The sequence below is a fragment of the Macrobrachium nipponense genome, chromosome 27, assembly GCF_015104395.2.
Source record: "Macrobrachium nipponense isolate FS-2020 chromosome 27, ASM1510439v2, whole genome shotgun sequence".
Lineage (NCBI taxonomy): Eukaryota > Metazoa > Arthropoda > Malacostraca > Decapoda > Palaemonidae > Macrobrachium > Macrobrachium nipponense.
In genome coordinates, this window is record NC_087216.1 from 18,963,129 (window position 1) to 18,975,628 (window position 12,500).

General features: G+C 34.7%; 1 protein-coding gene across 10 annotated transcripts in view; it reads left to right on the forward strand.

The window, feature by feature from the left end:
- LOC135200885 (myocyte-specific enhancer factor 2-like) overlaps window positions 1-12,500 on the forward strand; it is a 696,318-nt gene that overhangs the window by 318,032 nt on the left and 365,786 nt on the right. The window lies entirely within an intron of this gene.

Consider the following 12,500-nt stretch of genomic DNA (forward strand, 5'->3'; position numbering starts at 1 on the left):
AGAAGTTCTAATTTAGTGACAAATTTATGTGACAAGTTGTTTGATTTTATGATGATAGACTTGAAGTCTTCATTGGTGTAAGAAAGTTTAGTTTACATATTCTCAGACTGGTGTATATACATACTCGCGTCGTACACACCACGTTGTACCAAGTATGTGGTGATTATTACCTTAGTTACTTTTTTTATAATAATGTTTATTAATATGGGATTAATCATTCTTTTCAATATTCCACGTTTAGTCACAAGTATGATTCTTCACTGAAGCAGGGAATTTTTTTAGATATTCTCTGACGGGTGTTTATACATACTTAGGTGTCGTGCACACCACGTTGTACCAAGTATGTAGTGATTATCACCTTAGTTACTTTTTTATATTAGTATTTTTTTAGATATGGGATTAATCATATAATATTCCACGTTTAGCCACAAGTATTTGAACCACACTTGAAATGCCCCATTAGTGGCTCGGAGCCATGTTGTTCCGAGGGTATTTTTCAAGGGCTTAAAAGAGAAAGGAAAAATTCGGGGTATCCCCATACCCGGGTCTCTCGGTCTCCTACTACCGGGAGAGTTGTCGGAGGTCACCGCTGGCTAGACCCAAGCCCAGGTCACGGTCCTACCGAGCGATACGTGGCGTCAGGGAATGGGCTTTTTTGGGAGTTGCGCTCTTATGTCCAGAGGCCGGAGAGGTGTCATTTCCTTCCCATGTTTTGTTTTGCGATTCGCGGGAAGTACCCTATTCTCGTCTTTTTGGACATATGTTTTTAAGCTTTTCCTTTCCCCATAAGTTCGCTTATTGATATTATGGGAAAGGATAGGGCAGGACGTTTAGGCATAAGAGCACCGGAGTCGCGCGAGGACTAATGACCCTTGCGCTACGGTAACGGAAGGCCCGAATCTGCTTAAAAAACAAGCTGTCCTTTGGCTTCTTTATCGTTCGCGAAGTCTAAGGGAAAGAGAGAGACAGTGGCGTCCACCAATGGATCGGCAGCGTACGCCGGCTGGACTATAGTGGCGAGAATGGGTATTTGGGCATTAGTATGGGGTATTTGTGGGGTCCCAGGACCCCAGGAAGAGGGAGAGACGCAGAGTTCCATTGCTTCGAAGAAGGGCGGATGGACAAGGTCCCTGAATTGGAAGTCTCTATTGTGGCCGTAACTCGTTCGGGTCGTGACCTCACAACAGGAAGATTCCGATTTGGTGGAACCTTCCCGCACGGAATTCTATTTTCACATTTACTGAGGAAAAATCGGTCCAGGAATATCATCCGTTGGTTACGATTCCAGTCGGGGGTTTGTGAGTCAGTTGTCAGGACGACCTCCCTATTGTCCTCAACTAGAAACGTGACCCAAGTCGGAATCGCGGAATTCCTTTAGCTTGAAGTGCTTGCAACAGGAACCTAGCACCTTCTCTCGGTTGCATATTCCACCTGCAATGAAAAGGTAGGTCATCTCGAGGCTATATTAACCTGTTGCGTGGAGGTGTTCATGGGCATACGGTTTTCTCTGGACCCTTAAATTTGGGAGTGCGTTCGGGGCCTCAGAGATCTGGGCTCCAACGTGTCCATGCGATTTCCTGTTTTGTGCTTGTGTTGTGTTCTTTGTTCATCGTGCGTGATCTTAATATAACAGTAGGACTTTATTTTACGTATATATGTTGTATTGCATGTATCATGCACGGGTATTTCGTTGTATTGAAAAGCACCTTAATTTTTTGTAACGTGTAAGCTGCTAGGGAAGTAGTTCCTCAATTGAATGAATTTTACAGCCTAACATAGACTAACCATGTAGCTTTATCTTACGTTTTATACTAGAGCAGTTTTACGGTCTAGCTTTTGCATCCTGGTGTGATATACTTCATTATTTAAGGAGAGTGAAAGGCTGCCTTTGAGGGTTATAAGCCAAGTAAAAAAGTGTCCACGTGTAAAGAATCTTCCCGAAGAAAGCATCAGTGGAATTTGAAGTATTTAAAAAATAAAAATAATTTTGCAATCTATACTAACAATAGTGTTGGTTTGGACGTTTGTGTGTTTGTGGTTTTTTTTAAGTAAATATATTTCAATATGATTACCCGTCGGTAAAGCGCTTTTTTGTTTTAACGATGTGTGTTTGTTTCTAGAGTAAGATGGCGGCTTGCTGCTACCGGTACCTACCCTAAAAAACCTCGCGATTTTTTTTTCTATTTTATTTTTACTTTTTTATTTATTTACTTTTTTGCATGGTGATAAGCGCGGAAATGGTAAATATAACAATCAGGTTTTTTTTTAAGCGTAAAACCCAGTGGAGATTAGTATGTTGTTTGTAATGTTGTTTTTTGTTTTTATTTTTAAAGTATGCTCAGGTAACGTGAAGAAGAGATCCCTAGAAAGCAATAAGCATTCAAAAGGTTTTTGGAGTCAAATTATATTTTGTTTTGCAATGTCGTTCGCTCTTATGACGGGATTTTTAATCAGTATAACATTTAATTTTTTTTTAAAATGTCTATGGATCAGCCTGAAGGCTGATTTATTCGGTAAAACACTCTCTCTCTCTCTCTCTCTCTCTCTCTCTCTTCTCTCTCTCTCTCTCTCTCTCTCTCTCATTATGCATTCGTTTAAATGTGTATGCACATGTCATAGATGGATGATAGTAATTGCAAAATCGTCCAGTGCACACATATATGGCGCTTAACATATTTTCACTAGTAAATGTGTTTGTGCTTATTAACCCGGCAGGTAACAAGCTTAATGCATTATATAATTATGAGTTTTATATTTATTTATTTTATAAATCAAGAGCTGCTGCCCGCCCATGCATCAGTTTTGTTAACTGTGGCCAATGTGCTGTTGCATTTACAATTATGACAGTACTGTCACACTTGTCTTAGCTGTCTTTATTGCTGCTGTTGTTAATGTTATTTGTAGTATTATGAGTTCTTTCATTTCACTCGGTTTTCCATGGTAGAAAACGGATCAAAAGAAACGCAAGATTTCTTCGAAGGAGGGACTAAAATAAATACCTTTCGGATTGATTTTTATCGTCTTGCTTGTGGTACGGTTCTCATTATGGACGGGTTTTACCTACTCAGAATCTTTGCAGCATTATTACTGTTTTTATATTAACAATATTTTGCCGTTCGTATTCGTTATAATGAAAGGATTACCTAATTATCTTGCTTCTTGCTTATGAATGTATCCTTGCTATTGATAGTAGAGCAATAGCAAGTAGGTCATATAGGGTAAAATACCGAATGGCCACCTGGCGACCACCTCTACCGAAGCGCGACCACCTTCCCGAAAATCTGAAATTATGGTTTTAATTTGTGACTTGGGGGAAAACACTTAACTTCGAGAGGAAGGTAAACGTCTGGAGGTGTTGCTTCAACGGACGCTGGGTCTTGATTAGTGTCTATCCTGGTTTACAGGACGTGTTAAAGTACTTTTTTTTGGAAGGTGGTCGCGCTACGGTGTAATCATCAGTTTAAATAAAATGAGTTATTACGTTATGTTGATTATTTTCTGGGATTAGTCATGATTATTCTCAGAATCCTTTCGGTGAAATTGGATTAGAGCCTGTGTTGACATACTAAGCTTAATCTCGAACAACAGGAGGTACAGTGTACACAGACCCTCAAGTCGTAGAGGGTTAAAAAAAAAAGAAAAAAAAAAAAAGAATGAAGTCTCACGAGTGGTCCAAACCACAACTACCAATTCGAAGAAGCGGAAAACCGGTACTTTTAGCAGTATTTTTATCTAAAAGATAAAGAACTGGGAAGGGTGCGTCATCTGGGCAGAACAATGTACCTATTGTGAAATGAAAGATAGGAAGCAATGTCATTCAGACGCTCTTATCCCGGAAGATGTATATGAAGATCTACAGTACTGTTGTTAACATTAGTAGCAGTTTTTAGACGGCAATATATGAGATGTATGTCAAGTCATCCAAAAAATAAAGCTTGGAGTTAACGAAGACAAAGTATTGACAAATTTTCAAAATGATGATGAGCAACTTAGCAAAAAAAAAAAAAAAAAAAAAACAAAAAACCGCCCCGCCGTATTGTCAAATATTCAGCATCAACAGACAGTGTTACCAACCCCCATAACTATTATGGATGTAGTATGATACTAGATTGCCTTGCCCATAATTTTGGCAAATATCCGGTGATGAGCAACCGTGCCAACCCCTACATAACGTTGGGGGTAGGAGCAAGATACTAGATTGTATATTCTAAAGTATTGTCAAATATTCAGTGTCATCAGACATAGTCTTACCAACCCCCATAACTATTATGGATTGTAGTATGATACTAGATTGACTGATCTATAATTTTGTAAATTTTACTGTCAGTTATGGCAAGCACTTCGAACAATTTCATTTTGTGTTGAGGAACTGGAAGTATGAATTGCAACAAGAGTTGCAGTTAAAACTGGAATACCTTATTTTCTACACTTAATGGTCTTGTTGATAATAAATGCTTAATATATGCAGAAGTTTCAGAACAGACTTCTGTTGAACACTAGACTTGAGAGTTGTAGACTTGGAAAAAGTTGTGGAAGGAGTAGAGTGCGTAGCGCCCAACATCTAACTTGCAAAGTTTATGAAAAATGGCTGTATACTTAACTAAGTAAGATACAGCATTAAACGCACAGTTCAGTCGCCTTAGATGTAACCACTCTGGTCTGGAAGCGCATCATGAATACCCACCAGGATCTTGTGAATCTACTTACTAGCGCAAAGAAGCTTTTGCTTAGTAACTTGGAAATATTGTTTTATTAACCCGAGTGAACCCTTTTAAGATGAATATTAGTTATTAGATACCTAGTTGAATCCTCCGGAAAATTATTCATTTAGAATGAAAACTATAAAATGTATTGCCTTTTAGAGAAAGGACTCGGATGTTTGTATGAAATGCTTGAGTACTCATTGGGGTTCCTGCAATCCCCAATCTTGCGTCCAAGTGGCTTTAGAATTTTGTATCCTTCGGTCATGAGGTCGATTTCATAATAAAGTTGCCCTGGAGGGCTTGTAACATTAAAGGTACATTGGAAGAAGACTGTTCAGCTTCAGAGCTTCATGAAGTCTTGTTTTGTTTTTGGGGTCATTAAAGCAGTTGATATCATAACTTCGTCAGCCAAAAGATAAAGCTGAGTTATGTCTTGCAGTTTTGTTTTCACTTATATAATCCTCTCCGAGAATCTATTTGCTTTTATTCCTCATTGGCTTCCAGTAAATTCTGTTAGTTCAACAAGGAACGACTGTGATAGCCTTAATATATTGAAATATTCTGTTTGTTAAAAGCCAAACTATGTGAATCATTAAACTACTATAGAGATTTGGAGTTAGATGTACGATAGCCTTGACTCATTTTGTTATAGGATGGATGTGGGAGTTTGGTTCAGTTACATTTACAGCAGATTAATGAAGCTCTGCTTCCGTGTAGGAATATACAAGTTTACTGTGATGTGCTGTAACATGACAAAATTGTCATGAGAGCCAGTAAACTCAGACATTGCCTTGCTCAGTGACAGAAGCGTCTGTGAAAATTACTGATTTATTTGCATATCCAGTTCTGTTGTGCAGTTGTCAGAAGTGGCAAAAACTTAGCCTTGGCTTGTACAGTACCAAAAGCATCTGACAGACCTGCTGAGTTACTCAGATGACCAGTGATGATGTGCAGTCGTTAATAAACTCAAACATTGTCTGGTGCAGTGATAGATGCCTTAACATCAGAACTACTGGTTTACTGAGGTTTCTAGTAATATGGCACAATTATGAGAGATGTTGATTAAATTCAGTATCAAGACTGGCTCGTACATTGGCAGAAGAGTCTGTCAGAAATACTTATTCACTGAGATGTCTAGTACAGTAATAAGATACACTTGCCAGAGGTTACTGAGAATTTTAGCAACAACATACAAGTGTCAGAGGTTACTGAGAATTTCAATTAAAAGATAATTGTCAAAGGTTACTGAAAATGTTAGTAACAAGATACAGTTGTCAAGAGGTGCTAATGAACACTGGAAAAAATATATTTAAAGCTAATTAAAGTACATAAAAAGAAATTACTAGGCTCTTCTTCTGGAGGACAAGGTTTGAAAGAATTCCTGAGCTTAACACTGAAGTCACTTGAGATAAAAAAAAAAAAAAAAAAAAAAACCCCCAAAAAAAAAAAAAAAAAAAGGGGAGGGATGTGGATCAAAAGAATGTATTATTTGATAAGTCCAAAGCTGAATTCCCAATTTGTACTGAATGTTATGGTAGGCTCACTGAACTGTGGAGTAGTGTGTGCTACCATACTTTTCCGGCAATAAATGGTTTAGACAGGTTTATAAAGAACTAGATATATTTAGTGAACAGAATTCGATACTTTGTCTTTTAATTAAGGGAAATTAATGTCAGGATTTGGATCTTACTAAACCCCCTTTTTTTTTAAAGCCCTGATTCTGAAGCCATTTCATCAGCTTTGGGACACACACACAACATATATATATATATATATATATATATATCCTATATATATATATATTATATATATATATATATATATTATATATATATATATATATAATATATATATATATATATTCATAAACAATACTATACATGTACTAAGTGTGTGTATAGTGTGTGTGTGTGTGTGTGTATACGAATATAAATAGGCATTATGAATGTATATACGGATATAAACATCTGTCTATGTCCCTGTAATTGAGGAACGAAAAATCCTACCCTTCTGGTAAGCGGGGTCACCCGCCATCTTGGAGTCGGTATTTTGTGGCTAAGTAACTCGTGTTTACAAACAGGGTGATCCTGCGGGTGATATACCATAGCCTTCGTACCGTGACTTCTGCAGCGTGAAGGTGCAAATGGGTAGCGGTTTCATTATTTCTGAGTCTGTTAGTCTAATTGGAGAGCAAAAGCTGTTTGTTGAATTATTATGAGGCCATGGTCATTCTCTGCACGCATGCGTGCACGAACGCCGACCTCCTAAGTACTATATTTATCTATTTTTACTTGTATTTAAATGCAAGTGAAAATTCGCATTTTAGGAATTAGATAATTGCACATCGAAATTCGTGAATAGGCCGTTGGCCAATACTGACATTGGCCGCATGAAAAAAAAAGGCGAAATTAAAATCGAATCCGGCGATAATACAAACGGCAAAAATAAACTGATTAAACCTATAGAGAGAGAAAAATGGAGCGGTGTCGCCACTTCCGCCCCGAAAGACAAAACCGCGAGGGGTAAAAAACCCAGTAAAATCGAAAGCCGATTGCTGCTGCTCCTCCGTTCTTTGATCGAACCGATTCATCATCAAAAGTTTGCTAATTAATGAGGTCGACTTTTGCCTTCGTCGCCTCAATTATTTATATTTATTTATCAGTTTTTTTATTCCCCTGGTGATTGACGTGTGAAATCACCACCACTCCATGACACAAATAGTATTATTTAACCGAATGTTTTTCCCAATTTTTTTCGGGCCGTGACGTCATTCCGAATGGAGGAGATGATTTCGACTCTTGGATAGATTTGCTTCGTGAAAATTGGTTCCTTCGGCGTGTTTCGGAAGTCACCCAAAGCCGTTGGTCCTGTTGCTGAATAACCACTGGTTCCATGCAACGTAAAAACACCATACAACCAAAGTAGTATGGGCGTTTTAGGTAGTTTTCTGTAGGGCTTTTGTGTGGGGTTGGTGGGGATGGATGTTGTGTGGGTGGCTATATGTATAACACTGGTAAAAATGAGCCATTTTAACTCATCAGGTGTACATACCATTGTAATGGTATTTAATGTACATTGGCAGGATTTAAACTGTTCAGGACTTCAGTCAAAATTTTAGATGTATTAATGTGGAGACGAAATGATTATTAGGAATCCTTCTTTCATTTGAAAATGTAACCTTATGAGGAATTATGCATACCTACATGTATAAATGCACTTTGTCCAAGTATGAATACTGTACAAAAAAAGTCTGACATTCCCATAACTGCAAATAGAAAATAGTGTTTTAAGACCATTTGTAAAATTCTTCTTTCGAGGATAAGTATGAAGTAAGCCATTGTTCTGAATCGTAAATATATATATATATATATATAATATATGTTATATTATTTATATTATATATATAATATATATCATATATATATATATATATATATATATATATATATATATATCTATATATATATATATATATCATATATATATATATATATATATATATATATAGATATATTCATATATATTATAATATATATTTATATCATATATATATACTATATTATATATCATATATATACATATATATATATCTATATAGTATATATATATATATAATATATATATATATATATATATATATATATATATATATTATATATATATATATAGTATAGCTTTAGTTGAAAAGAAACAACCCTCAGTTAATCATGTCGAAGTAATTAAGAAACAGGTAGCTCAGAAAGGTGAAGTCCAGAATAAGTTTTATTTTAATTCTCTTGCATGTTGAGTATAATCATTACTTGCTTATTTTTCCATACATCTGAAAATGCAACCAATTTTCCATCTCTTTTATGATGTTTTAAAATTTTGGAGGGTACAGTCCACCATTATACTACTGCGTGTATCTTCGAGCAACAAGCTATTCGTCTTTTGAAAAATCCACCATACATCATTAAAGAATAACAAGAAAACCAACAGAGAGACAACAAAGCTTGACAGGGATTGGCCACGTGAGCGGGATGGGCGACAATACGGAGTGGGGCGTGCACGCCCAAAGATAAGCCGAAGAACTCCACGGGCGTCGCAGCGACAATGAAATACCCTATTGTATAACCGGAACAATGTTTAGGAGACATTATCGTTGCTGCTTTTGTCATGATGGTTGTTTTTCTTGTTGTCCATGGCCAAACCATGAGTGGTTGTTTGTAAATGGGCTACTGCCGTCTCATTATTGGCTGGCTGGCTGTTCGATAGCTCAGGTGAGGTCCTCGGGTGTTAGCTACACTGTTTTAAGGTTCGGTCTATTATTAAAATCTTCGTGTATTTTGAGTTGGTCTTGATAATTATCTTGAGATGGGTTATTCACATATACTGATTCGATTTTTTTGTGCTTTTGAAATTTCTCCAGTATTTCAAGGTGTTTTTTTTCAAGTCGTTTACTAAAGTGTTTCAGTTTGAATCTAGTTTATAATATTTTGTGCAAACAAGATTTTTCCTCAGATGGTTTAATTAGCAGTGAATTGTGTGAACTGTGAATACTTAACACATAAATTGATTTGGTTTTAAATCGTTGAAGTAGATCAATTCGTCTTGAGTCATGAAGACAAAACCTATATCGTCATTGATTTTAGATTGGGTGTCACATTTTTATGCTACAAGTGTCCTGTTTATCGTTGTTTTTTCTGTTAGGACTGTTACTAAATATGGAAATAGTCTAGATTCAGTTTTTTTATTAATATAAAACATATTAAGTGCAAAGTAAAAAGACCGAACCGAAATAATATAATTTGTCTTATTTTACCCTGTAAATTTTTTTTTTTCATCTTCAAGTCCAACCTAAACCATTGCTTATATATAATTGCAGTCCATTCAGATTTAAGAAATGCATATAGTACTGCCTTGATTAGAACAATATTATAACCTCTGTATAGAAAGTTTGTGTTAAAACGCTTTTGAAACTGGTACTTGACTCTTTTTAAGAATTTTAATATACACATTGGTATACATGTCTAGAAGTTTTGTATGCCTGTACGAAAATGCGCGAGCACGGCTTTAGTACATTAAATTATGATTTCTAATGATACTTCATTATGCATTAATGTTGCATACGTGTGTTCATATAATGTTTTAAAAATGTGGTGATTGTTTATGGAAATCTTAGCTTCATACTTAGCGTGTGATTATTTAATATTTGCATAGTTCTATCCATAAATACAGTATATATATATATATATATATATATATATATATATATATATGTGTGTATAATATATGTGTGTGTGTGTGTGTGTGTGTGTGAGTCATTTATATTTGCATCATCTATCCATAAATACAGTGTGTGTGTATATATATGACTGGTAAAAAATGTTCTGTTACAACTGAATTTCATCTAATAAAAGGAGCCCATAAAAAACACCAAATTATAAAGAGAAAAGTACTATATTTCAGAGAACTGCTGTCTCCCTCTTCAGGTATATACCTGAAGAGGGAGACAGCAGTCCTCTGAAACAGAGTACTTTTCTCTCTATATTTTGGTGTTTTTTATGGGCTCCTTTTATATATATATAATATATATATATATATATATATATATATATATATAATATATATATTATATATGTTATATATCAAGTATGAAAGACACATTTAAATACTCGGTTTTAAGGCTAAGAACTATATTTCGGTGAAATAACTTAGCTTTCAACCAGTGGCCGATTAAAAATCGGCCTTTTATACTAGAGACGTATCCGGTTTAACAAAAGATTTCATTTACACACACACACACACACACACACACACACACACATATGTACTCAAACATATATATGTACTCAAACTTTACTCGGTTGTGTCTGTTTACAATAATATTTTTGTGCTAAAAGCTAGAGGTATAATTTGTGCGCCACATACAAAATTGTCCCTGTACGAAGAAAATTCCCACTTTTTTCTTTCTGTAAAGAAAAGGTGTCAGTGCCCCTCGTGAAAGGTTTCCTAACGTCTTCTGTTGTATTGTTGAAGAGAAAGAAAACGCGACTTCTACACCTGAATTCTTATGGGTAACTCCCCAAAACTTTGCCGATAATCTTTAACCTTAATTAATATTATATTTCCTGCATCTCAGCCAAGCCCAGTTATCGGAACGACCTTGTTCATTGTTCTTACGCCTTCCGAAGTATTTTTGATATAAGTTGATCTGTATTGTTTATGTTTTATACTTTTGTAGAAAAGTTATAATTATTTTACGAATTGCCAATGTGAAGTGGTATTCTGGTAACTGTTATAAAATTAAATATATAAAAAATCCTGTTTACATATGTGATGGCATTACTGACTGTAACGAAAAAATATTATATAAAGCCATGATATTTTTACCAGCTTTGGAATGACGTGTATCAGTATCGTATTTCCAAATGTGTGTTTTTTTTCTATTTAGTTTGAAGTCCATGCGAGTGATAGTATTTAAAAAATTATAAAATAGTTGAGACGAATTTTCTCAATGTCGAGACTGGAATATGATTCAGTAGTGGATTGTGATAATTAATAAAAGTGTTGGGTTCGTCTGCCGTCTATAGTAAAATAGTTATAACAGTTGTGAATATATTTATAGAAATAGTACATTGGTCTTTGGATTTTATCCATTTTGGAATCATGTATAAGTGATTACGGTATATTAATAAAAGTAGTGGTATGACAAACTTACAAACATACTTAAAATTTTTCAGTCCATGTAATTGAATATCGTTTCTATAGATGTTGTGCTTTGAGCTTATTATCCAATTTGGAATCACGTTTAAATAGGTGTTTTTTAATGAAAATAGTTGTATGACATTTATATACTATTTTTATGCACTCAAGTCCACAGATAATAAAACGATGATAGTTGTGAATATAGTTTCTATATATGTGGTGTTTTGAGCTTATTATCCAATTTGGAATCATGTTTAGATAACTGTTTTTAATAAAAAATAGTCGTAAGACATTTATAATATACTATTTTTATGCTATTAAGTCCTTGTAAGTGATTGAAATTAATGGCAATGAATGTTGAAAATGTTATATTTAAAAGGATTAGGTAGATAAAATAATAATAATTGTGAATATCATTTCTATAGATGTAGTATCTGAGATTATTATCCAATTTGGAATCAGGTTTAAATAACCTTTTTTAATTAAAATAGTCGTAAGACATTTATAATATACTCTTTTTATTCACTTAAGTCCTTGTAAGTGATTGAATTTAATGGCAATGATTGTTGAAAATGTTATATTTAAAAGAATTGCACCGTGGTGTTTTTATCAACTCACGGATGTGATAGTTCACAGAAATATTCAAAGTATTTCTCGTTCTCTCCCGCTTATCTTATTCTGCAAGTTCCCCGGGGAAATATCATCTTTCTATCTTTCAAGTTCGTCATCCTGTTTGCGTCACCTGGAGAACAAAAATCCTCTCAGTATTGCTTCTCTTTTGAAAAGGATAAAATGCAAGCTCCTCTCTCTCTCTCTCTCTCTCTCTCTCTCTCTCTCTCTCTCTCTCTCTCTCTCTCTAGATATATATATATATATATATATATATATATATATATATATATATATATATATATATATATATATATATATATCTATTATATGGTTTTGGCGGCAAAGTTTTTCTTGTCTGCAGATTTCATTGAAATACAACTTACTTGGTAATACCATTAACATTAGTTTTTAAAAAGCACATGACAATTTTTTATAGCACCAAAGTTTATATGATTTTAGCAACCGAATACAATTAATTTTAAATAGCTTCTGTTAACA